This window comes from Arachis ipaensis, chromosome B8 (assembly GCF_059453495.1).
Source record: "Arachis ipaensis isolate K30076 ecotype BB chromosome B8, ASM5945349v1, whole genome shotgun sequence".
NCBI classification, from domain to species: domain Eukaryota; kingdom Viridiplantae; phylum Streptophyta; class Magnoliopsida; order Fabales; family Fabaceae; genus Arachis; species Arachis ipaensis.
This window is the reverse complement of record NC_142443.1, coordinates 70,645,430-70,670,640: the sequence shown is the minus strand read 5'-3', so window position 1 is coordinate 70,670,640 and position 25,211 is coordinate 70,645,430. Positions and strand designations below refer to the sequence as shown.

The 25,211-nt window shown below is 42.1% G+C and overlaps 1 non-coding gene across 1 annotated transcript; it reads left to right on the top strand.

The window, feature by feature from the left end:
* Positions 1 to 24,653: 24,653 nt before the first annotated feature.
* Positions 24,654 to 24,757, top strand: LOC148548473 (small nucleolar RNA R71). Its single transcript, XR_015898352.1, has one exon. It is a non-coding gene; the product is annotated as a small nucleolar RNA R71 (small nucleolar RNA).
* Positions 24,758 to 25,211: the final 454 nt, after the last annotated feature.

Below are 25,211 nucleotides of genomic sequence, written 5' to 3'. Positions count from 1 at the left end.
AGCTTCCTGGGATTTCAGTGTTAAGCCTTCATAGAAGTTCTGCAGCTTCTCCCACTCATTAAACATGGCAGGGGGACATTTCCTGATTAGAGCCTTGTACCTCTCCCATGCCTCATAGATGGGTTTAGCCTCCATTTGTGTAAATGTTTGTACCTCAGCCTTCAACCTTATAATCCTCTGAGGTGGGTAAAACTTGGCAAGAAACTTGGTTACCAAATCATCCCAGTTATTGATGCTGTCCCTTGGAAAAGATTCCAACCATTGAGTGGCTTTGTCCCTGAGAGAAAATGGGAATAGCATCAGCTTGTAACTGTCAGGAGGCACACCATTAGTTTTGACAGTGTTGCATATCCTCAAGAAAGTGGATAAGTGTTGGTGTGGGTCTTCAAGTGGTCCTCCACCAAAAGAGCAATTGTTCTGAACCAAAGTGATGAGTTGTGGCTTGAGTTCAAAATTGTTAGCATTGACATTTGGGGCCAAGATGCTACTCCCACAATGTCTAGGATTTGCAAAGGTATAGGAAGCCAAAACTCTCCTCTGGGGTGGGTTGTCATTGTTGTTGTCTGCTCCACCTGGTGGATTGGTTGAATGTTCCTCCATCTCTTGGAATTCTTCGTCTGATTCCTCTTCTCCAACAATATTTTTCCCTCTTTCAGCTCTTCTTAACCTCCTGAGAGTTCTTTCGTCTTGTTCATGAAAATTGGGTATGGTTCTTCTTGTACCTGACATACAAGCAGAGCATGAGAAATGCACAAAACCAGTGACACTTCAATCTACTTCTAGATTGAAGTGTTAGTTAGTTTAAGCAAAAAATCAAACAGTTAGTGGGTTAATCAAAATTAAAGAAAAAGTGCTTGATCTAGATTACCACCTCACTTAATCATTGTCAATCTAATCAATCCCCGGCAACGGCGCCAAAAACTTGATGAGTATTTTGTTGGAAAAATGAATTTCTCCCAAAACACACAAATCTAACCGGCAAGTGTACCGGGTCGCATCAAGTAATAAAAACTCACGGGAGTGAGGTCAATCCCACAGGGATTGAAGGATTAATCAATTTTAGTTTAGTGGTTGATTTAGTCAAGCGAATCAAGATTTGGTTGATTGATTGGTGATTTGCAGAATTTAAATTGCAAGGAAAGTAAAGGGAACGGGTGATAGGCATGAAATTAAAGAGAACAAGAATTAAATTGCTGAATCTTAAAGTGCAAGTAACATAAATTGCAGAAACTTAGATTGCAAGAAATGTAAATTGCAGAATCTTAAAGTGCAAGAAATGTAAATGGCTTGAAATGTAAAGGGGATTGGGGATTGGATTTGCAGAATTTAAACAAGGAAAAGCAAATTGCATCAAGCAGAGAAGTAGAAGAGGAGTGGGATCAATTTGGATCTCAGAGCAGAAAAGTAAATGAACATGGAAAACAGTAACAGAGAATGTAAAATTGGGAAATTAGATCTCAGGACCCAGAGACTAGAAAACCAGGTCTAGATCTCAATGCCTTCCTAGATCCAACAAGAACAATTGCAAGGGAATTGTAAATTGCAAGGAAAATAGATGAAGAACAATTAACCGAAACTGAAATTCAATTAAGCAGTAAATAAACAGAGAGATCCAAGGATGAGATTGAAACAGAATTTCTTCAATTCTTCAACCCAAGATCCAAGACAATTGTAATTGAAATTGAAAGCAATAAAACTGAGAGGAAGAGAAGTGAATTCTCCTTCCCCAAGACAAAGAAATTAAAGATCACTCAATATCCAAAGCTCTCCGGAAACTATTATGAAAATTCAAAAAGCAAAAGCTCCCCGAAGAACTTGAATTCTATCCTATTTATACACTTTCTTCAAATGATCTTCAAGCCTTGAGTTGGGCCTTTGCTCTTGGTGGAATTGGGTTGAAAGAGGCCTTGGTGGATTGCTCTTGAAGTTTGGAGAAGAACCAAAGTGAACCAATTGAACCGGGTTGGAGTTTTGCAAAAGTTGGACTAAAAGTTGGAGCAAAAGTTAGGGTCTAACTTTTGGTCCAACTTTTCATATCAGCTCCCACATCTTGCTGATACTCACGTTGGTGCAAAAGTTAGGGGTCTAACTTTTGCACCAACGTTGGCCTTCCTTGGTGCACTTGTGGCGCCAACGTTAGCCTCCAAGTTAGGGGCTAACGTTGGCGCAAACTTTTGCTCCTCCCCTTGTAGTTTTCATGTGCCAACGTTAGCCTCCAAGTTAGGGGCTAACGTTGGCGCAAACTTTTGGTGCCCAGGGGTGATTTTCATCATGCCAACGTTAGCCTCCAAGTTAGGGGCTAACGTTGGCGCAAACTTTTGGTGCCCAGGGGTGATTTTCATGTGCCAACGTTAGCCTCAAAGTTAGGGGCTAACGTTGGCGCAAACTTTTGGTACCCAGGGAGTGATTTTCAAGTTCCAACGTTAGCCCAAAAGTTAGGGGCTAACGTTGGGGCTAACTTTTCACCCAAAAGTTTGTGCAAAAGTTTGAGGCTAACTTTAGGTCCAGCTTTTTGCTTCCTGGTTCAATTTCACTTGTTCCATTGTCTTCTCTTTACTCCTAGCTATTCCTTCTTGCTTCAACCTTTCTCCAAGCTTTCTTCACCTATCATTAATCAACCAAACACATCAAAGCTATGCTTAAAATCATGAGATATTCATTCTTTCATAATATGTAACAATTATAGAATAAAACCTCATGAAATAGCATGAATTCATACATGGTTGATTAAATCAAAGGAAACATGAAAATCTACCCAATTATCTTGCTTATGGCTCAAGAAAGTGCATAATTCTAATGAAAACAAAAGAAAAAGACTAGTTAAAATAGGCTAAGATGACTTGTCATCACCACCTAAAGGCAAGCCATAATGGCCTAATCTTCGGTAGACTACTCTGGATTTTTTTTTTTACGTTGTGCTGACCCTCGTTCTTTAAATGACGGTATCCTGAAGAGGACACCTATAGGCGAACCGTAATGGCCTCATCTTCGGCAGGCTACTCTGGATTTTTTTTTTTACGTTGTGCTGACCCTCGCTCTTTAAATGACGTTATCCTGAGGAGGACACCTAAAGGCGAGCCGTAATGGCCTCATCTTCGGCAGGCTCCTCTGGTTTTTTTTTCTGGGTTTTTTTTTTTTTACGTTGGGCTGACCCTCGTTCTTTAAATGACGCTATCCCGAGGAGGACACCTAAAGGCAAGCCGTAATGGCCTCATATTCGGCAGGCTACTCTGGATTTTTTTTTACGTGGTGCTGACCCTCATTCTTTAAATGACGCTATCCCGAGGAGGACACCTATAGGCGAACCGTAATGGCCTCATCTTCGGCAGGATCCTCTGGTTTTTTTTTTCTGGGTTTTTTTTTATTTTTTTTTATTTTTTTAACGTTGTGCTGACCATCGTTCTTTAAATGACGCTGTCCCGAGTAGGACACCTAAAGGCAAGCCGTAATGGCCTCATCTTCGGCAGGCTACTCTGGATTTTTTTTTTTTTACGTTGTGCTGACCCTCGTTCTTTAAATGACGCTATCTTGAGGAGGACACCTAAAGGCGAGCCGTAATGGCCTCATCTTCGGCAGGCTCCTCTGGTTTTTTTTTCTGGGTTTTTTTTTTTTTACGTTGGGCTGACCCTCATTCTTTAAATGACGCTATCCCGAGGAGGACACCTAAAGTCAAGCCGTAATGGACTCATCTTCGGCAGGCTACTCTGGATTTTTTTTTTTTCACGTTGTGCTGACCCTCGTTCTTTAAATGACGCTATCCCGAGGAAGACACCTAAAGGCGAGCCGTAATGGACTCATCTTCGGCAGGCTCCTCTGGTTTTTTTTTTTTTCTGTTTTTCTTTGCATTTTTTTTACGTTGTGCGGACCCTCGTTCTTTAAATGCCGCTATCCCGAGGAGGACACCAAAAGGCGAGCCGTAATGGCCTCATCTTCGGCAGGCTCCTCTGGTTTTTTTTTTTTTTTACGTTGTGCTGACCCTCGTTCTTTAAATGACGCAATCCCGAGGGGGACACCTAAAGGCAAGCCATAATGGCCTAATCTTCGGTAGACTACTCTGGATTTTTTTTTTACGTTGTGCTGACCCTCGTTCTTTAAATGACGGTATCCTGAAGAGGACACCTATAGGCGAACCGTAATGGCCTCATCTTCGGCAGGCTACTCTGGATTTTTTTTTTTTACGTTGTGCCGACCCTCGCTCTTTAAATGACGCTATCCTGAGGAGGACACCTAAAGGCGAGCCGTAATGGCCTCATCTTCGGAAGGCTCCTATGGTTTTTTTTTCTTGGTTTTTTTTTCTTTTTTTTTTACATTGGGCTGACCCTCGTTCTTTAAATGACGCTATCCCGAGGAAGACACCTAAAGGCAAGCTGTAATGGCCTCATCTTCGGCAGGCTACTCTGGTTTTTTTTTTTACGTTGTGCAGACCCTCGTTCTTTAAATGACACTATCCCGAGAAGGACACCTAAAGGCGAGCCGTAATGGCCTCATCTTCGGCAGGCTCTTCTGGTTTTTTTTTTTTGGTTTTTCTTTGCATTTTTTTTACGTTGTGCTGACCCTCGTTCTTTAAATGCCGTTATCCCGAGGAGGACACCAAAAGGCGAGCCATAATGGCCTCATCTTCGGCAGGCTCCTCTGGTTTTTTATTTCTGGGTTTTTTTTTTACGATGTGCTGACCCTCGTTCTTTAAATGACGCAATCCCGAGGAAGACACCTAAAGGCGAACCGTAATGGCCTCATCTTCGGCAGGCTCCTCTGGTTTTTTTTTTTTCGATTTTTCTTTGCAGTTTTTTTTTTACGTTGCACTGACCTTCGTTCTTTAAATGACGCTATCCCGAGGAGGACACCTAAAGAAGAGCCGTAATGGCCTCATCTTCGGCAGGCTCCTCTGGTTTTTTTTTTCGGTTTTTCTTTGAATTTTTTTTTATGTTGCGCTGACCCTCGTTCTTTAAATGACGCTATCCCTAGGAGGACACCTAAAGGCGAGCCGTAATGGCCTCATCTTCAGCAGGCTCCTCTGGTTTTTTTTTCCGGTTTTTTTTTTCAGTTTTTTTTTAAGTTGTGCTGATCATTGTTCTTTAAATGACGCTATCCCGAGGAGGACACCTAAAGGCAAGCCGTAATAGCCTCATCTTCGGCAGGCTACTCTGGATTTTTTTTTTTACGTTGTGCTGACCCTCGTTCTTTAAATGACGCTATCCTGAGGAGGACACCTAAAGGCGAGCCGTAATAGCCTCATCTTCGGCAGGCTCCTCTAGTTTTTTTTTCTGCGTTTTTTTTTTACGTTGCGCTGATCCTCGTTCTTTAAATGACGCTATTCCGTGGAGGACACCTATAGGCGAGCCGTAATGGCCTCATCTTTCGCAGGCTCCTCTGGTTTTTTTTTTCCGGTTTTTATCAGTATTTTTTTTTACGTTGTGCTGACCCTCGTTCTTTAAATGACGCTATCTCGAGGAGGACACCTAAAGGCGAGCCATAATGGCCTCATCTGCGGCAGGCTCCTTCGATTTTTTTTGCCAGTTTTTTTTTTTACGTTGTGATGACCCTCATTCTTTAAATGACGCTATCCCAAGGAGGACACCTAAAGGCGACCCGTAATGGCCTCATCTTTGGCAGGTTCCTCTGGTTTATTTTACTGGTTTTTTTTTTACGTTGTGCTAACCCTCGTTCCTTAAATGACGCTATCCTGAGGAGGACACCTAAAGGCGAACCGTAATGGCCTCATCTTCGGCAGGCTCCTCTGGTTTTTTTTTTCGGTTTTTCTTTGAGGTTTTTTTTTTTTACGTTGCACTGACCTTCGTTCTTTAAATGACGCTATCCCGAGGAGGACACCTAAAGGCGAGCCGTAATGGCCTCATCTTCGGCAGGCTCCTCTGGTTTTTTTTCTAGGTTTTTTTTTTTTTTTACGTTGTGCTGACCCTCGTTCTTTAAATGACTCAATCCCGAGGAGGACACCTAAAGCCAAGCCATAATGGCCTAATCTTCGGTAGACTACTCTGGATTTTTTTTTTACGTTGTGCTGACCCTCGTTCTTTAAATGACGGTATCCTGAAGAGGACACCTATAGGCGAACCGTAATGGCCTCATCTTCGGCAGGCTACTCTAGATTTTTTGTTTTTACGTTGTGCTGACCCTCGCTCTTTAAATGACGCTATCCTGAGGAGGACACCTAAAGGCGAGCCGTAATGGCCTCATCTTCGGCAGGCTCCTCTGGATTTTTTTCTAGGTTTTTTTTTTTTACGTTGTGCTGACCCTCGTTCTTTAAATGACTCAATCCCGAGGAGGACACCTAAAGCCAAGCCATAATGGCCTCATCTTCGGTAGACTACTCTGGATTTTTTTTTTTACGTTGTGCTGACCCTCGTTCTTTAAATGACGGTATCCTGAAGAGGACACCTATAGGCGAACCGTAAAGGCCTCATCTTCGGCAGGCTACTCTAGATTTTTTGTTTTTACGTTGTGCTGACCCTCGCTCTTTAAATGACGCTATCCTGAGGAGGACACCTAAAGGCAAGCCGTAATGGCCTCATCTTCGGCAGGCTCCTATGGTTTTTTTTTCTTGGTTTTTTTTTTTTTTTTTTTTTTTTTACATTGGGCTGACCCTCGTTCTTTAAATGACGCTATCCCGAGGAAGACACCTAAAGGCAAGCCGTAATGGCCTCATCTTCGGCAGGCTACTCTGGTTTTTTTTTTTTACGTTGTGCAGACCCTCGTTCTTTAAATGACACTATCCCGAGAAGGACACCTAAAGGCGAGCCGTAATGGCCTCATCTTCGGCAGGCTCTTCTGGTTTTTTTTTTCGGTTTTTCTTTGCATTTTTTTACGTTGTGCTGACCCTCGTTCTTTAAATGCCGTTATCCCGAGGAGGACACCAAAAGGCGAGCCGTAATGGACTCATCTTCGGCAGGCTCCTCTGGTTTTTTATTTCTGGGTTTTTTTTTTTACGATGTGCTGACCCTCGTTCTTTAAATGACGCAATCCCGAGGAAGACACCTAAAGGCGAACCGTAATGGCCTCATCTTCGGCAGGCTCCTTTGGTTTTTTTTTTTTTTATTTTTCTTTGCAGTTTTTTTTTTACGTTGCACTGACCTTCGTTCTTTAAATGACGCTATCCCGAGGAGGACACCTAAAGGCGAGCCGTAATGGCCTCATCTTCGGCAGGCTCCTCTGGTTTTTTTTTTCGGTTTTTCTTTGAATTTTTTTTATGTTGCGCTGACCCTCGTTCTTTAAATGACGCTATCCCGAGGAGAACACCTAAAGGCGAGCCGTAATGGCCTCATCTTCAGCAGGCTCCTCTGGTTTTTTTTTCCGGTTTTTTTTTCAGTTTTTTTTTAAGTTGTGCTGATCATTGTTCTTTAAATGACGCTATCCCGAGGAGGACACCTAAAGGCAAGCCGTAATAGCCTCATCTTCGGCAGGCTACTCTGGATTTTTTTTTTACGTTGTGCTGACCCTCGTTCTTTAAATGACGCTATCCTGAGGAGGACACCTAAAGGCGAGCCGTAATGGCCTCATCTTCGGCAGGCTCCTCTAGTTTTTTTTCTGCGTTTTTTTTTTACGTTGCGCTGATCTTCGTTCTTTAAATGACGCTATTCCGTGGAGGACACCTATAGGCGAGCCGTAATGGCCTCATCTTTCGCAGGATCCTCTGGTTTTTTTTATTCCGGTTTTTATCAGTATTTTTTTTTACGTTGTGCTAACCCTCGTTCTTTAAATGACGCTATCTCGAGGAGGACACCTAAAGGCGAGCCATAATGGCCTCATCTACGGCAGGCTCCTTTGATTTTTTTTTCCAGTTTTTTCTTTTACGTTGTGATGACCCTCATTCTTTAAATGACGCTATCCCAAGGAGGACACCTAAAGGCGACCCGTAATGGCCTCATCTTTGGCAGGTTCCTCTGGTTTATTTTACTGGTTTTTTTTTTTACGTTGTGCTAACCCTCGTTCTTTAAATGACGCTATCCTGAGGAGGACACCTAAAGGCGAACCGAAATGGCCTCATCTTCGGCACGCTCCTTTGGTTTTTTTTTTTCGGTTTTTCTTTGAAGTTTTTTTTTTTACGTTGCACTGACCTTCGTTCTTTAAATGACGCTATCCCGAGAAGGACACCTAAAGGGGTGCCGTAATGGCCTCATCTTCAGCAGGCTCCTCTGGTTTTTTTTCTGGGTTTTTTTTTTTTTTTAACGTTGTGCTGACCATCGTTCTTTAAATGACGCTGTCCCGAGTAGGACACCTAAAGGCAACCCGTAATGTCCTCATCTTCGGGAGGCTACTTTGGATTTTTTTTTTTACGTTGTGCTGACCCTCGTTCTTTAAATGATGCTATCCTCAGGAGGACACCTAAAGGCGAGCCGTAACGGCCTCATCTTCGGCAGGCTCCTCTGGTTTTTTTTTCTGGGTTTTTTTTTTTTTACGTTGGGCTGACCCTCGTTCTTTAAATGACGCTATCCCGAGGAGGACACCTAAAGGCGAACCGTAATGGCCTCATCTTCGGCAGGCTCCTCTGGTTTTTTTTTTTCAATTTTTCTTTGTAGTTTTTTTTTTACGTTGCACTGACCTTCGTTCTTTAAATGACGCTATCCCGAGGAGGACACCTAAAGAAGAGCCGTAATGGCCTCATCTTCGGCAGGCTCCTCTGGTTTTTTTTTTCGGTTTTTCTTTGAATTTTTTTTTATGTTGCGCTGACCCTCGTTCTTTAAATGACGCTATCCCGAGGAGGACACCTAAAGGCGAGCCGTAATGGCCTCATCTTCAGCAGGCTCCTCTGGTTTTTTTTTCCATTTTTTTTTTTCAGTTTTTTTTTAAGTTGTGCTGATCATTGTTCTTTAAATGACGCTATCCCGAGGAGGACACCTAAAGGCAAGCCGTAATAGCCTCATCTTCGGCAGGCTACTCTGGATTTTTTTTTTTACGTTGTGCTGACCCTCGTTCTTTAAATGACGCTATCCTGAGGAGGACACCTAAAGGCGAGCCGTAATGGCCTCATCTTCGGCAGGCTCCTCTAGTTTTTTTTCTGCGTTTTTTTTTTTACGTTGCGCTGATCTTCGTTCTTTAAATGACGCTATTCCGTGGAGGAAACCTATAGGCGAGCCGTAATGGCCTCATCTTTCGCAGGATCCTCTGGTTTTTTTTATTCCGGTTTTTATCAGTATTTTTTTTTACGTTGTGCTAACCCTCGTTCTTTAAATGACGCTATCTCGACGAGGACACCTAAAGGCGAGCCATAATGGCCTCATCTACGGCAGGCTCCTTCGATTTTTTTTCCAGTTTTTTTTTTTTACGTTGTGATGACCCTCATTCTTTAAATGACGCTATCCCAAGGAGGACACCTAAAGGCGACCCGTAATGGCCTCATCTTTGGCAGGTTCCTCTGGTTTATTTTACTGGTTTTTTTTTTACGTTGTGCTAACCCTCGTTCCTTAAATGACGCTATCCTGAGGAGGACACCTAAAGGCGAACCGTAATGGCCTCATCTTCGGCAGGCTCCTCTGGTTTTTTTTTTCGGTTTTTCTTTGAAGTTTTTTTTTTACGTTGCAATGACCTTCGTTCTTTAAATGACGCTATCCCGAGGAGGACACCTAAAGGCGAGCCGTAATGGCCTCATCTTCGGCAGGCTCCTCTGGTTTTTTTTCTAGGTTTTTTTTTTTTTTTTTACGTTGTGCTGACCCTCGTTCTTTAAATGACTCAATCCGGAGGAGGACACCTAAAAAGCCAAGCCATAATGGCCTAATCTTCGGTAGACTACTCTGGATTTTTTTTTTTACGTTGTGCTGACCCTCGTTCTTTAAATGACGGTATCCTGAAGAGGACACCTATAGGCGAACCGTAATGGCCTCATCTTCGGCAGGCTACTCTAGATTTTTTGTTTTTACGTTGTGCTGACCCTCGCTCTTTAAATGACGCTATCCTGAGGAGGACACCTAAAGGCGAGCCGTAATGGCCTCATCTTCGGCAGGTTCCTATGGTTTTTTTTTCTTGGTTTTTTTTTTTTTTTTTTTTTTTACATTGGGCTGACCCTCGTTCTTTAAATGACGCTATCCCGAGGAAGACACCTAAAGGCAAGCCGTAATGGCCTCATCTTCGGCAGGCTACTCTGGTTTTTTTTTTTTTACGTTGTGCAGACCCTCGTTCTTTAAATGACACTATCCCGAGAAGGACACCTAAAGGCGAGCCGTAATGGCCTCATCTTCGGCAGGCTCTTCTGGTTTTTTTTTTTGGTTTTTCTTTGCATTTTTTTTACGTTGTGCTGACCCTCGTTCTTTAAATGCCGTTATCCCGAGGAGGACACCAAAAGGCGAGCCGTAATGGACTCATCTTCGGCAGGCTCCTCTGGTTTTTTATTTCTGGGTTTTTTTTTTTTACGATGTGCTGACCCTCGTTCTTTAAATGACGCAATCCCGAGGAAGACACCTAAAGGCGAACCGTAATGGCCTCAGCTTCGGCAGGCTCCTTTGGTTTTTTTTTTTTATTTTACTTTGCAGTTTTTTTTTTACGTTGCACTGACCTTCGTTCTTTAAATGACGCTATCCCGAGGAGGACACCTAAAGGCGAGCCGTAATGGCCTCATCTTCGGCAGGCTCCTCTGGTTTTTTTTTTCGGTTTTTCTTTGAATTTTTTTTTTTACGCTGACCCTCGTTCTTTAAATGACGCTATCCCGAGGGGAACACCTAAAGGCGAGCCGTAATGGCCTCATCTTCAGCAGGCTCCTCTGGTTTTTTTTCCGGTTTTTTTTTTCAGTTTTTTTTTTAAGTTGTGCTGATCATTGTTCTTTAAATGACGCTATCCCGAGGAGGACACCTAAAGGCAAGCCGTAATAGCCTCATCTTCGGCAGGCTACTCTGGATTTTTTTTTTTACGTTGTGCTGACCCTCGTTCTTTAAATGACGCTATCCTGAGGAGGACACCTAAAGGCGAGCCGTAATGGCTTCATCTTCGGCAGGCTCCTCTAGTTTTTTTTCTGCGTTTTTTTTTTACGTTGCGCTGATCTTCGTTCTTTAAATGACGCTATTCCGTGGAGGACACCTATAGGCGAGCCGTAATGGCCTCATCTTTCGCAGGATCCTCTGGTTTTTTTTATTCCGGTTTTTATCAGTATTTTTTTTTACGTTGTGCTAACCCTCGTTCTTTAAATGACGCTATCTCGAGGAGGACACCTAAAGGCGAGCCATAATGGCCTCATCTACGGCAGGCTCCTTCGATTTTTTTTTCCAGTTTTTTTTTTTTACGTTGTGATGACCCTCATTCTTTAAATGACGCTATCCCAAGGAGGACACCTAAAGGCGACCCGTAATGGCCTCATCTTTGGCAGGTTCCTCTGGTTTATTTTACTGGTTTTTTTTTTTACGTTGTGCTAACCCTCGTTCCTTAAATGACGCTATCCTGAGGAGGACACCTAAAGGCGAACCGTAATGGCCTCATCTTCGGCAGGCTCCTCTGGTTTTTTTTTTCGGTTTTTCTTTGAAGTTTTTTTTTTTACGTTGCACTGACCTTCGTTCTTTAAATGACGCTATCCCGAGGAGGACACCTAAAGGCGAGCCGTAATGGCCTCATCTTCGGCAGGCTCCTCTGGATTTTTTTCTAGGTTTTTTTTTTTTTTACGTTGTGCTGACCCTCGTTCTTTAAATGACTCAATCCCGAGGAGGACACCTAAAGCCAAGCCATAATGGCCTAATCTTCGGTAGACTACTCTGGATTTTTTTTTTTACGTTGTGCTGACCCTCGTTCTTTAAATGACAGTATCCTGAAGAGGACACCTATAGGCGAACCGTAATGGCCTCATCTTCGGCAGGCTACTCTAGATTTTTTGTTTTTACGTTGTGCTGACCCTCGCTCTTTAAATGACGCTATCCTGAGGAGGACACCTAAAGGCGAGCCGTAATGGCCTCATCTTCGGCAGGTTCCTATGGTTTTTTTTTCTTGGTTTTTTTTTTTTTTTTTTTTTTTACATTGGGCTGACCCTCGTTCTTTAAATGACGCTATCCCGAGGAAGACACCTAAAGGCAAGCCGTAATGGCCTCATCTTCGGCAGGCTACTCTGGTTTTTTTTTTTTACGTTGTGCAGACCCTCGTTCTTTAAATGACACTATCCCGAGAAGGACACCTAAAGGCGAGCCGTAATGGCCTCATCTTCGGCAGGCTCTTCTGGTTTTTTTTTTTGGTTTTTCTTTGCATTTTTTTTACGTTGTGCTGACCCTCGTTCTTTAAATGCCGTTATCCCGAGGAGGACACCAAAAGGCGAGCCGTAATGGACTCATCTTCGGCAGGCTCCTCTGGTTTTTTATTTCTGGGTTTTTTTTTTTACGATGTGCTGACCCTCGTTCTTTAAATGACGCAATCCCGAGGAAGACACCTAAAGGCGAACCGTAATGGCCTCATCTTCGGCAGGCTCCTTTGTTTTTTTTTTTTATTTTACTTTGCAGTTTTTTTTTTACGTTGCACTGACCTTCGTTCTTTAAATGACGCTATCCCGAGGAGGACACCTAAAGGCGAGCCGTAATGGCCTCATCTTCGGCAGGCTCCTCTGGTTTTTTTTTTCGGTTTTTCTTTGAATTTTTTTTTTTTACGCTGACCCTCGTTCTTTAAATGACGCTATCCCGAGGAGAACACCTAAAGGCGAGCCGTAATAGCCTCATCTTCGGTAGGCTACTCTGGATTTTTTTTTTTACGTTGTGCTGACCCTCGTTCTTTAAATGACGCTATCCTGAGGAGGACACCTAAAGGCGAGCCGTAATGGCCTCATCTTCGGCAGGCTCCTCTAGTTTTTTTTCTGCGTTTTTTTTTTTACGTTGCGCTGATCTTCGTTCTTTAAATGACGCTATTCCGTGGAGGACACCTATAGCCGAGCCGTAATGGCCTCATCTTTCGCAGGATCCTCTGGTTTTTTTTATTCCGGTTTTTATCAGTATTTTTTTTTACGTTGTGCTAACCCTCGTTCTTTAAATGACGCTATCTCGAGGAGGACACCTAAAGGCGAGCCATAATGGCCTCATCTACGGCAGGCTCCTTCGATTTTTTTTCCAGTTTTTTTTTTTTTACGTTGTGATGACCCTCATTCTTTAAATGACGCTATCCCAAGGAGGACACCTAAAGGCAACCCGTAATGGCCTCATTTTTGGCAGGTTCCTCTGGTTTATTTTATTGGTTTTTTTTTTTACGTTGTGCTAACCCTCGTTCTTTAAATGACGCTATCCTGAGGAGGACACCTAAAGGCGAACCGTAATGGCCTCATCTTCGGCAGGCTCCTCTGGGTTTTTTTTTTCGGTTTTTCTTTGAAGTTTTTTTTTTTACGTTGCACTGACCTTCGTTCTTTAAATGACGCTATCCCGAGAAGGACACCTAAAGGCGAGCCGTAATGGCCTCATCTTCAGCAGGCTCCTCTGGTTTTTTTCTGGGTTTTTTTTTTTTTTTTAACGTTGTGCTGACCATCGTTCTTTAAATGACGCTGTCCCGAGTAGGACACCTAAAGGCAAGCCGTAATGTCCTCATCTTCGGGAGGCTACTTTGGATTTTTTTTTTTACGTTGTGCTGACCCTCGTTCTTTAAATGATGCTATCCTCAGGAGGACACCTAAAGGCGAGCCGTAACGGCCTCATCTTCGGCAGGCTCCTCTGGTTTTTTTTTCTGGGTTTTTTTTTTTTTACGTTGGGCTGACCCTCGTTCTTTAAATGACGCTATCCCGAGGAGGACACCTAAAGGCAAGCCGTAATGGCCTCATCTTCGGCAGGCTACTCTGGATTTTTTTTTTTTACGTTGGGCTGACCCTTGTTCTTTAAATGACGCTATCCCGAGGAGGACACCTAAGGGCAAGCCGTAATGGCCTCATATTCGGCAGGCTACTCTGGATTTTTTTTTACGTGGTGCTGACCCTCATTCTTTAAATGACGCTATCCCGAGGAGGACACCTATAGGCGAACCGTAATGGCCTCATCTTCGGCAGGCTCCTCTGGTTTTTTTTTTCTGGGTGTTTTTTATTTTTTTTATTTTTTTAACGTTGTGCTGACCATCGTTCTTTAAATGACGCTGTCCCGAGTAGGACACCTAAAGGCAAGCCGTAATGGCCTCATCTTCGCAGGCTACTTTGGATTTTTTTTTTTTTACGTTGTGCTGACCCTCGTTCTTTAAATGACGCTATCTTGAGCAGGACACCTAAAAGCGAGCCGTAATGGCCTCATCTTCGGCAGGCTCCTCTGGATTTTTTTCTGGGTTTTTTTTTTTTTACGTTCTTTAAATGACGCTATCCCGAGGAGGACACCTAAAGGGAAGCCGTAATGGCCTCATCTTCGGCAGGCTACTCTGGATTTTTTTTTACGTTGTGCTGACCCTCGTTCTTTAAATGACGCTATCCCCAGGAGGACACCTATAGGCGAACCGTAATGGCCTCATCTTCGGCAGGCTCCTCTGGTTTTTTTTTTTCTGTTTCTCTTTGCAGTTTTTTTTTTACGTTGCACCGACCTTCATTCCTTAAATGACGCTATCCTGAGGAGGACACCTAAAGGCGAGCCGTAATGGCCTCATCTTCGGCAGGCTCTTCTGGTTTTTTTTTTTGGTTTTTCTTTGCATTTTTTTTACGTTGTGCTGACCCTCGTTTTTTAAATACCGCTATCCCGAAGAGGACACCAAAAGGCGAGCCGTAATGGCCTCATCTTCGGTAGGCTCCTCTAGTTTTTTTTTCCGGGTTTTTTTTTACGTTGCGCTGATCTTCGTTCTTTAAATGACGCTATCCCGTGGAGGACACCTAAAGGCGAGCCGTAATGGCCTCATCTTCAGCAGGCTCGTCTGGTTTTTTTTTTCCGGTTTTTTTCAGTATTTTTTTTTACGTTGTGCTGACCCTCGTTCTTTAAATGACGCTATCCCGAGGAGGACACCTAAAGGCGAGCCATAATGGCCTCATCTACGGCAGGCTCCTTCGATTTTTTTTTCCAGTATTTTTTTTTTTTTTCGTTGTGCTGACCCTCGTTCTTTAAATGATGCTATCCTAAGGAGGACACCTAAAGGCGGCCCGTAATGGCCTCATGTTTGGCAGGCTCCTCTGGTTTATTTTACTGGTTTTTTTTTTTACGTTGTGCTGACCCTCGTTCTTTAAATGACGCTATCCCGAGGAGGACACCTAAAGGCAAGCCGTAATGGCCTCATCTTCGGCAGGCTACTCTGGATTTTTTTTTACGTTGTGCTGACCCTCGTTCTTTAAATGACGCTATCCCCAGGAGGACACCTATAGGCGAACCGTAATGGCCTCATCTTCGGCAGGCTCCTCTGGTTTTTTTTTTCTGTTTCTCTTTGCAGTTTTTTTTTTTACGTTGCACCGACCTTCGTTCCTTAAATGACGCTATCCTGAGGAGGACACCTAAAGGCGAGCCGTAATGGCCTCATCTTCGGCAGGCTCTTCTGGTTTTTTTTTTCGGTTTTTCTTTGCATTTTTTTTACGTTGTGCTGACCCTCGTTTTTTAAATACCGCTATCCCGAGGAGGACACCAAAAGGCGAGCCGTAATGGCCTCATCTTCGGTAGGCTCCTCTAGTTTTTTTTTTTCCGGGTTTTTTTTACGTTGCGCTGATCTTCGTTCTTTAAATGACGCTATCCCATGGAGGACACCTAAAGGCGAGCCGTAATGGCCTCATCTTCAGCAGGCTCCTCTGGTTTTTTTTTTCCAGTTTTTTTCAGTATTTTTTTTTACGTTGTGCTGACCCTCGTTCTTTAAATGACGCTATCCCGAGGAGGACACCTAAAGGCGAGCCATAATGGCCTCATCTACGGCAGGCTCCTTCGATTTTTTTTCCAGTTTTTTTTTTTTTTTTACGTTGTGCTGACCCTCGTTCTTTAAATGATGCTATCCTAAGGAGGACACCTAAAGGCGGCCCGTAATGGCCTCATCTTTGGCAGGCTCCTCTGGTTTATTTTTGATGCGCCTAAACTTGTTATGCCACAATTTAGGAAATTGCACGATCGGCAAAATTCCTTCCGGCAAGTGCACCGGTTATCGTCAAGTAAAAACTCACAATAGAGTGAGGTCGAATCCCACAAGGATTGGTTGAGTGAGCAATTCGGATTAGAAGTGTGTTCTAGTTGAGCGGAATCAAGATTTAGATGAGAATTGCGGAATGTAAAATTGGCGGGAAACGTAAATGACAAGAAATTGAAATGGCGGAATCTTAAATTGCATGAATTAAAGAGCAGAAGCTAAATTGCTGAAATTAAAAGGGAATGGGGGTGATTGCATGAATTGAGTTGCAGAATGTAAAGAGAAAGTGGAAATCAGAAATGGGAATTCATTGGGTTATAGGAGATATTGAGATCTCCGAATCAAAACATGTTTATCTCTTCCTCAACCAATGCGTTCATTGAATTTTGCTTGGCAATCTTATATGATTGGATCCCAATCCCTTGGCTCACCAATTCTCTCTAAAAACAAACAAATTCCCAATCCCTTGGTTTAAATGTTCATAAGAAGAGATGATGCTCGATCACTGATTATACCACACAGTTTCATGAACCACAATTTGGTAGGATTACATGTCACAATATCCATCCAAACCCCAATCCAATTCACTGTGAGAAAGCTTCTCTAGCACGAATCCTCCATTCCTTTCCCAAGGTTCCGAAGGATTCCAATTATGGGTAGTTTCTTTCCCAAGACAACTACCCAATGGAATTAGATCGAGAAGCTTTCTAACAAAATTCAAGAGAAAAGATTGAAGAAAAAGATAAACTATTATTGATTCATTGAATTACAATAGAGCTCCCTAACCCAATGAAAGGGGGTTTAGTGAGTCATAGCTCTGAATTCAATTACAAAGATATGAAAACTAGCTAAATGAAAAGGTAAAAGTCCTCCCTAACTTAAATTCTATCCTATTTATACACTTTCTATATTGAGCTTCTGTTGTGTTTCTTGGGCTTTGAGGCCTCTCCCTGCTTTCCTTTTGCCTTGGGTTTATGATCCATAATCTTGATGAGGCTGTTGATCCAAATTCTGTAATATTCATTGAGCCAACTTAGTGATAATCAAATAAAGACACATGACTCAATAAATTGAAATTTCAGACTCATCAATCCTTCAGGCCCAATCCCATAAACCATGATATTCAATTGGGTTTCATACCAGAGTAAGTTTAAGTTAATGTTTGTGTTCAAATACTAACTTAAACCGCAATATTTTTGGCCAAGAAACCTTTTCCAAGAGTGGCGTTTAAGTTGCAGTTTAAGCTTAAACTGCAGCTTAAACGCCAGACACTTCCAGTGATGCCTTTTGTGGGAGCACGTTTAAGCTTCAGTTTAAGGTTAAACTGAAGCTTAAACGTGGAAATGGAAGAAGGCAGCCCTGGAGGGTAACTTAGTCGAACACGTTTAAGCTTCAGTTTAAGGTTAAACTGAAGCTTAAACGTGGAGATAGGAAAGGCAGCCCTGGAGGTCGAACACGTTTAAGCTCCAGTTTAAGGTTAAACTGGAGCTTAAACGTGGAAATAGAGAAAGCCATCCTGGAGGTCGAACACGTTTAAGCTCCAGTTTAAGGTTAAACTGGAGCTTAAACGTGGAAGCTGAGAAAGGTAGCCCTGGAGGTGTCGAACACGTTTAAGCTCCAGTTTAAGGTTAAACTGGAGCTTAAACGTGGAAATGGAGAAAGCAACCCTGGAGGAGAAAACTTGGTCGAACACGTTTAAGCTCCAGTTTAAGGTTGAACTGGAGCTTAAACGTGGAATTGGCTCCCTGGTGCATTTCCCATTTCTGGCGTTTAACCTCCAGTTTAAGGTTAAACTGGAGGTTAAACGTGGAAATGCTTCCTGAGTGGAATTCTCATTCTGGCGTTTAACCTCCAGTTTAAGGTTAAACTGGAGGTTAAACGTGGAAATGCTTCTTTGGTGAGACTTTCATTCTAGCGTTTAACCTCCAGTTTAAGGTTAAACTGGAGGTTAAACTTCAGTTTCAGCATTTCTTAGCCTTCACGATTCTGGCGTTTAAGCTCCAGTTTAAGCTTAAACTGGAACTTAAACTCCACATGTGATATTCAAGCTTCCTTTATTGATTTTGTTGCTTCCTTGCCTAGCCTCTTCTTTCCTGAAATCATCCAAACAATTGCATCAAAGTCTTGCAAAATTTCATGAGAATTCTTCCATTCATAGCATTCAAGTAATATAACTAAAACTCATGGAATTTGCATCAAAATCATACTGTTTGGATGGTTCATTGTTTTGTTATTCATTTAACCATTCTTGGTTACTTTAAGCTCAAGAAAATGCAATAAACAACTAAAACTAACAGAAAAATGCTAGTGAAACTAGCTTAAGATGCCTTGGCATCACAACACCAAACTTAATACTTGCTTGTCCCTAAGCAAGTCCTGAGTTATTTGAGAAGAAAGTATGAAACAGAAAGCAATTACATTGGCTATATTAGCAAGCATTTGAAGTTCATCAGAAGGGTTTTATGCAGAAAGTTGCAGCATCACTTTTTCATTCTTATCAGGTAAGATTATCACTTTTTCATTGCATCCATCAAACACTGCTATGGCCTCTTGTTATTCTTATGTCCTTGGCACTTTTCTCTTCTTTGTTTTTCTTTTCTTTTTCTTAGAGCTCCTTTGCTCCTTGTTTGCTTAGTGTCATGTGTTGCACAAGCCTTTGGCATTTTCTTTTTCTTATCAGTGCACTACACATATCCACTTTAGGCATTTTAGTTCACATTTCTTCTTGAGACATTGGTGCCCAGCACCTCTTTGTGTGACTAAATGTTTTGTATTTAGGTTGCTCTTGATAATGGACTTTTGGTTGATAATCCCGGGTTAGTTAACCCAAGTTACCAAGTGTTGAAACACTCCTCAGAACCTATTCATCCAAGCATATCCTTAATACATAAACACCACAGGCATTTGTCTCAGAAGTTCAAACCATTGGTGCCTAGCTTATTTTCTCAATTTTTTTTTTTGCTTTTTGGTTGCCCTTTTTCAGTGGCTTTTTCTTCTTCTTTTTCTTTCTTTTTCATGGCCAAAGACATTTATTCATCAAGATCCATAGACAGTTTTCAATTTCTACACAAAAAATGATAATTCTACACTCTATTTCCAGTGATCTGACTTAAACAATCAAGCATGCATACCACCACTTAATTCTACTTGATTTGTCACTAATTGAGCCAAGTTACTTTTGTTCAAACTTTTCTTTTATTTTTGGAAACAGAACAAGCATGGCAAGCATTTGTTTAAGAAGGTGAAGTTATATCCAAACATCTAGGCATTCACTTTATTCAAAGCAATAAACAGACAAACATACTAGTAACTTCACATTCCAGAAAGATTCAACAATTACAGTTTAAACCAGAACAAGCATGCTTTTGTTTGCCCTTTTTAAAGAATTGTCAAGGAACAACACCACCTTGTGAAATTTCTTGTTTTCTCTTTGTTGCCAGGAAACAATTTGATTTCTCCTTCTTCTCCTAATTGTTGCTTCATGCTTTAAGATCCTTGTTTCCTTTCCTGCAAAGAGTGATGAAGTTGCTTGCTTCTCAAGCACTTGAGTGGTTAGCTCAACTATGTGTGGGTAAGTCTCTGAGTCTTAAGTTGGTGTGTGAACACCAAACTTAGTCTCCCACTTACTTCTCTGTTCTTTGAATCCTTGAATTCTCTTTGGAATGAAGTTGCTGCTAAGGGTTTTAAGCATTTTTGTGACTGCTTAGAATGGTTGTTCCTTTCATATAATTCAAAGGTTGTTGTGTACAGTTGATCTTTATGGTGGAACACCAAACTTAGAGTCACACATTCCCCTTTGAATTATTGATCCACGAATTCATTGTTTGGTGTGAAACACCAAACTTAATTCTTTGCAATGCACAGAAACTACTTCACCCTTTTTATTGAAACAAATAAAAGAAACAGCAAAAGGGTATTACCTCAGGTTGGGTTGCCTCCCAACAAGCGCTTCTTTAACGTCATTAGCTTGACGGTCAACTTCCTCAGTTGAGGTGATATTTAACCTTGTCCTTCTCCTCCACATCTCCCAAGTAATGTTTGAGTCTTTGACCGTTCACAATGAAGGTTCGTTGTGACTTTTCTTCCATGATTTCTACTTGTCCATATTGGGAGACCTTGGTGACAAGGAATGGTCCAGACCACCTTGATTTTAGCTTCCCTGGAAATAGCTTCAGCCTAGAATTGTAAAGAAATACTTTTTGTCCTTCTTCAAATTTCCTTGGGGCTATGTTGCTGTCATGCTTCTTCTTTGCTCTTTCTTTATAAATTTTGGCATTCTCATAAGCTTCAGCTCTGAATTCTTCCAACTCTTGGATTTGCAACATCCTTCTTTCTCCAGCAGCTTTGCTGTCCAAGTTCAAAAGTTTCAAGGCCCAGTATGCCTTGTGCTCCAACTCCAGTGGCAAATGGCAAGCTTTTCCATATACTAGTTGGAAAGGAGACATTCCAATTTGTGTTTTGAAAGCTGTCCTATATGCCCAAAGAGCATCATCTAGCTTAATCGACCAGTCCTTCCTTGAAGTTCCCACAGTCTTTTCCAGGATTCTTTTGAGTTCTCTGTTAGATATTTCGGCTTGCCCACTTGTCTGTGGATGGTATGGTGTGGCTACCTTGTGTTTGACTCCATATTTTAGAAGCAATGCCTCTAATGGTTTGTTGCAGAAGTGGCTTCCTCCATCACTGATGATTGCTCTTGGAACCCCAAAACGGCAAAAAATGTGTTTTCTGAGGAAGTTCATGACTACCTTATTATCATTGGTTGGAGTTGCTATTGCTTCAACCCATTTGGAGACATAGTCTACTGCCACAAGAATGTAATTATTTGAGTATGAGGAGGGAAAGGGTCCCATGAAATCTATCCCCCATACATCAAACAATTCAAGTTCCAGAATGAATTGTTGTGGCATTTCATTTCTTCTTGGCAGGTTCCCCGCTTTCTGGCATTCATGGCAGTGCTTCACTAGTTCCTTTGCATCTTTGAAGATAGTGGGCCAATAAAAACCACACTGCAACACCTTAGCTGCTGTTCTTTCTCCTGCAAAATGTCCTCCATAAATGGAGCCATGGCAGTCCCATAAGACTTCCCTTCCTTCTTCCTCTGATATGCATCTTCTGAGTATGCCATCCGAACATTTTTTGAACAAGTATGGTTCGTCCCAGATGAAGTATTTGGCATCATTTACCAATTTCTTCCTTTGATGCTTGTTAAATTCCAACGGCAAACTCCCAGTGGCCTTGAAGTTTGCTATGTCTGCAAACCAGGGTGCCTTGTGAATTACCATGAGTTGTTCATCAGGAAAGCACTCATTTATATGTGTGCTTTGTGCGCTTCCTTCTTCACATGGTATCCTTGATAAATGGTCTGCCACCTTATTCTCTACACCCTTCTTGTCTTTGATTTCAATGTCAAATTCCTGCAACAAAAGAACCCATCTAATAAGTCTTGGTTTGGATTCTTGTTTAGCAAGTAAGTACTTTAAAGCTGAATGATCAGTGAAGACAATGACTTTAGATCCAATGAGATAGGATCTAAATTTGTCAAATGCAAATACTATTGCCAAGAGTTCTTTTTCAGTGGTTGTGTAATTCCTTTGGTTATCATTCAAGACTTTACTGGCATAATAAATCACATGTACCAAATTGTCTTTCCTTTGTCCTAACACTGCCCCAATAGCAAGGTCTGATGCATCACACATCAGTTCAAAAGGTAAGTTCCAATCAGGTGGGGCAATGATAGGTGCAGAGGAAAGTTTTTGCTTCAAAAGTTCATAGGCTAGCATGCAATTTTTATCAAATACAAAGGGTGTATCAGAGACAAGCAAGTTACTCAAAGGTTTGGCTATTTTAGAAAAGTCTCTAATAAACCTTCTGTAAAAACCAGCGTGTCCCAAAAAACTCCTAACTGCCTTGACATTACTTGGTGGAGGTAGTTTTTCAATGAGTTCCACCTTAGCTCTGTCCACCTCAATTCCTCTATTAGAGATTTTGTGGCCAAGGACTATTCCTTCTGTGACCATGAAATGACACTTTTCCCAGTTTAATACTAGGTTAGTCTCTTGGCACCTCTTAAGCACCAAGGCAAGGTGGTGTAGGCAGCTAGGAAAAGAATCTCCAAACACAGAAAAATCATCCATGAAGACCTCAATAAATTTTTCAATCATGTCCGAAAAGATGGACAGCATGCATCTTTGGAAAGTGGCAGGTGCATTGCACAATCCAAAGGGCATGCGTCTATAAGCAAAAACTCCATATGGACAAACAAATGATGTTTTCTCTTGATCTCTAGGATCAACTACTATCTGATTATAGCCTGAGTATCCATCCAAAAAGCAATAGTAAGCATGTCCTGCAAGCCTTTCAAGCATCTGATCCATGAATGGGAGTGGGAAATGATCTTTTCTGGTGGCTTCATTGAGCTTTCTGTAGTCTATGCACATCCTCCACCCAGTGACAGTTCTTGTGGGTATGAGTTCGTTCCTCTCATTTGGCACCACAGTTATGCCACCTTTCTTGGGAACTACATGGATGGGACTAACCCATGGGCTATCAGAAATGGGGTAGATTACCCCTGCCTGCCATAACTTCATGACCTCCTTTTGTACCACTTCTTTCATGACGGGATTCAATCGTCTCTGAGATTGGATGGAGGGTCTAGCATCCTCTTCTAACAAGATTTTATGCATGCATATGGATGAACTTATCCCCTTCAAATCAGCTAGGGTCCATCCAATGGCATCTTGATGAGTTTGTAGCACCTTGATCAATTCTTCTTCCTGTTCTTGACTCAGGGCAGAGCTAATGATAACAGGATGACTCTCATCACTACCCAAGTATGCATACTTGAGATTAGGGGGCAATGCTTTGAGCTCAGGTTTTGGTGCTTCCTTCTCTTCTTTCACTATCTCTGGCATGCTTGGCATGGTTGTTTCAGCAGCCTTGATGTCACTAACTTCTATGTCCTTGGTGAACTCCTCCTCTGCCACTTCCTTTGTTGTTTCCTCAAAGGTTTCTTGTACTGCAATGTCCACTACATCCACCCTCATGCATTCCCTTAGTGATTCTGATGGATAGCTCATTGCCTTGAATACGTTAAACACCAATTTCTCATCATGTAGTCTAAGAGTGAGTTCGCCCTTTTGTACATCTATGATAGCTCCAGCAGTAGCCAGGAAAGGTCTTCCCAGAATTATTGAAGCTTTGGCTTCTTCCTCCATATCTAACACCACAAAATCAGCAGGAAATATAAAATCTCCCACTTTCACCAACAAATCCTCAACTATCCCATGAGGGAATTTAAAAGTTCGATCTGCCAATTGGAGGGCCATTCTTGTTGGTTTGGCTTCCTCAATCTTCATTCTTCTCATCATTGTTAGGGACATCAAATTGATACTGGCCCCTAAGTCACACAAGGCCTTCTCCACCATGACTTCTCCTATGATGCAGGGGATTTGGAAACTGCCTGGATCCTTCAATTTCTAAGGCAATTTGTGCTGAATGATGGCACTGCATTCTTCAGTTAACAACACAGTTTCCTCATTTCTCCAGCTTCTCTTCTTGGTCATCAATTCCTTTAAGAATTTTGCATATAGTGGCATTTGCTCTATTGCCTCAGCAAAGGGAATGTTGATTTGAAGCTTCTTGAAAATCTCCAAGAACCTGGAGAATTGGCCATCCTTTTCACTTTTCATCAAACGTTGAGGATATGGTGCCTTAGGTGTATAAGGCTTCAGGACCTCTTTTTCTTTTTCTTTTGCTGCAGACGATGTAAAAGATTGTCCTTGTTCCTTATCTCTCACATTTTCCTTTGCTTCATCCTCTGTGGTTTCCTTTGAGATCTCCTTTAGATTTTTCCCACTTCTGAGGGTTATGGCCTTACATTCTTCCTTGCAATAGCCTTGGCAGCATGAGAAACGCTTGTCCCAGGGGTTTGCTTAGACAAATACACAATTTGATTTTCTAGCTTCTGGATGGCAGCTCCTTGGTTTTGCAGGTTAGAATTTACTTCTTCCTTAAAAGCTTTCAATTCGGTTATGTCTTGACTCATGGTTGCAAGCATTCCTTCTATCCTGTTTAATTGATCTTGAAATTGTTGGTTCGGGTTAGGTTGGGTAGGTTGATTATTTTGGCCATCATATGGTGGTTGAGAGTAAGTGTTTTGTGTGGCTTGGTATGATCTTTGGTTAGATTTTTGGTATGTGGAATCATTATGTTGGTTGTGGTTGTAAGGTTTGTGGTTTTGTGGTTGGGTTTGTTGGTTTCCCCACCCAAAGTTTGGGTGGTTTTTCCATCCTGGGTTGTAAGTGTTGGAATGTGGATCATATGATTGCCTTTGTTGGTTTCCCACATAGTTGGCCTCTTCCCGATCACCTCCTTCAGTGTTTTCTTCCTCTTGATCTTGTGTGTGTATTGCCGCCACTTGTTTTGTTTCTAATTTCCTGGTGAGCTCTGCTAGTTGCTTGGCAAACACCTTGTTTTGGGCTAGAATTGTATCAACATGGTTCAGCTCCATGACTCCCTTAGTGTTGTGTCTCTCTGATGCATAGTAGTACTCATTCTCAGCCACTGTCTCAATCACTTCAATGGCTTCTTCCACAGTCTTTTTCCTATTCAATGAACCTCCTGATGAATGGTCTACAGCCTTCCTTGATTCATAAGACAGTCCATCATAGAAAATATGCAATTGCACCCAGTCATGGAACATGTCTGGTGGGCATTTCCTTGTCAAATCCTTGAATCTCTCCCATGCCTCGTAGAGAGTTTCACCATCTTGTTGTCTAAAAGTCTGAACCTCAGATCGAAGCCTATTGACCTTTTGTGAGGGGTAGAAACGTGCCAAAAACTTGCTTTCCACCTCGTCCCATGTTGTTAGGCTCCCCCTTGGGAATGATTCCAGCCACTTAGCTGCCTTGTCCCTAAGTGAAAATGGGAACAAAAGCAATTTATAGGCATCTTCCTGGACTCCATTGGACTTCACAGTGTCGCAAATTCTCAGGAATTTTGTGAGATGTTGGTTTGGGTCTTCATTAGCACTTCCACCAAATGAACAATGATTCTCCACAAGTGATATTAGCTGTGGTTTGAGCTCAAAATTGTTGGCCTGAATGGGTGGTTTCTGGATGCTGCTACCACAATTCCCAGAGGTTGGGTTTATGTATGAACTAAGAACCCTCCTCTCAGGAATGGCATTGTTTCCATCAGCTCTCTCATGGTTGTGAATTTTTCTATCCATGTTGAGATCTAAAGCTTCCTCAAAATTG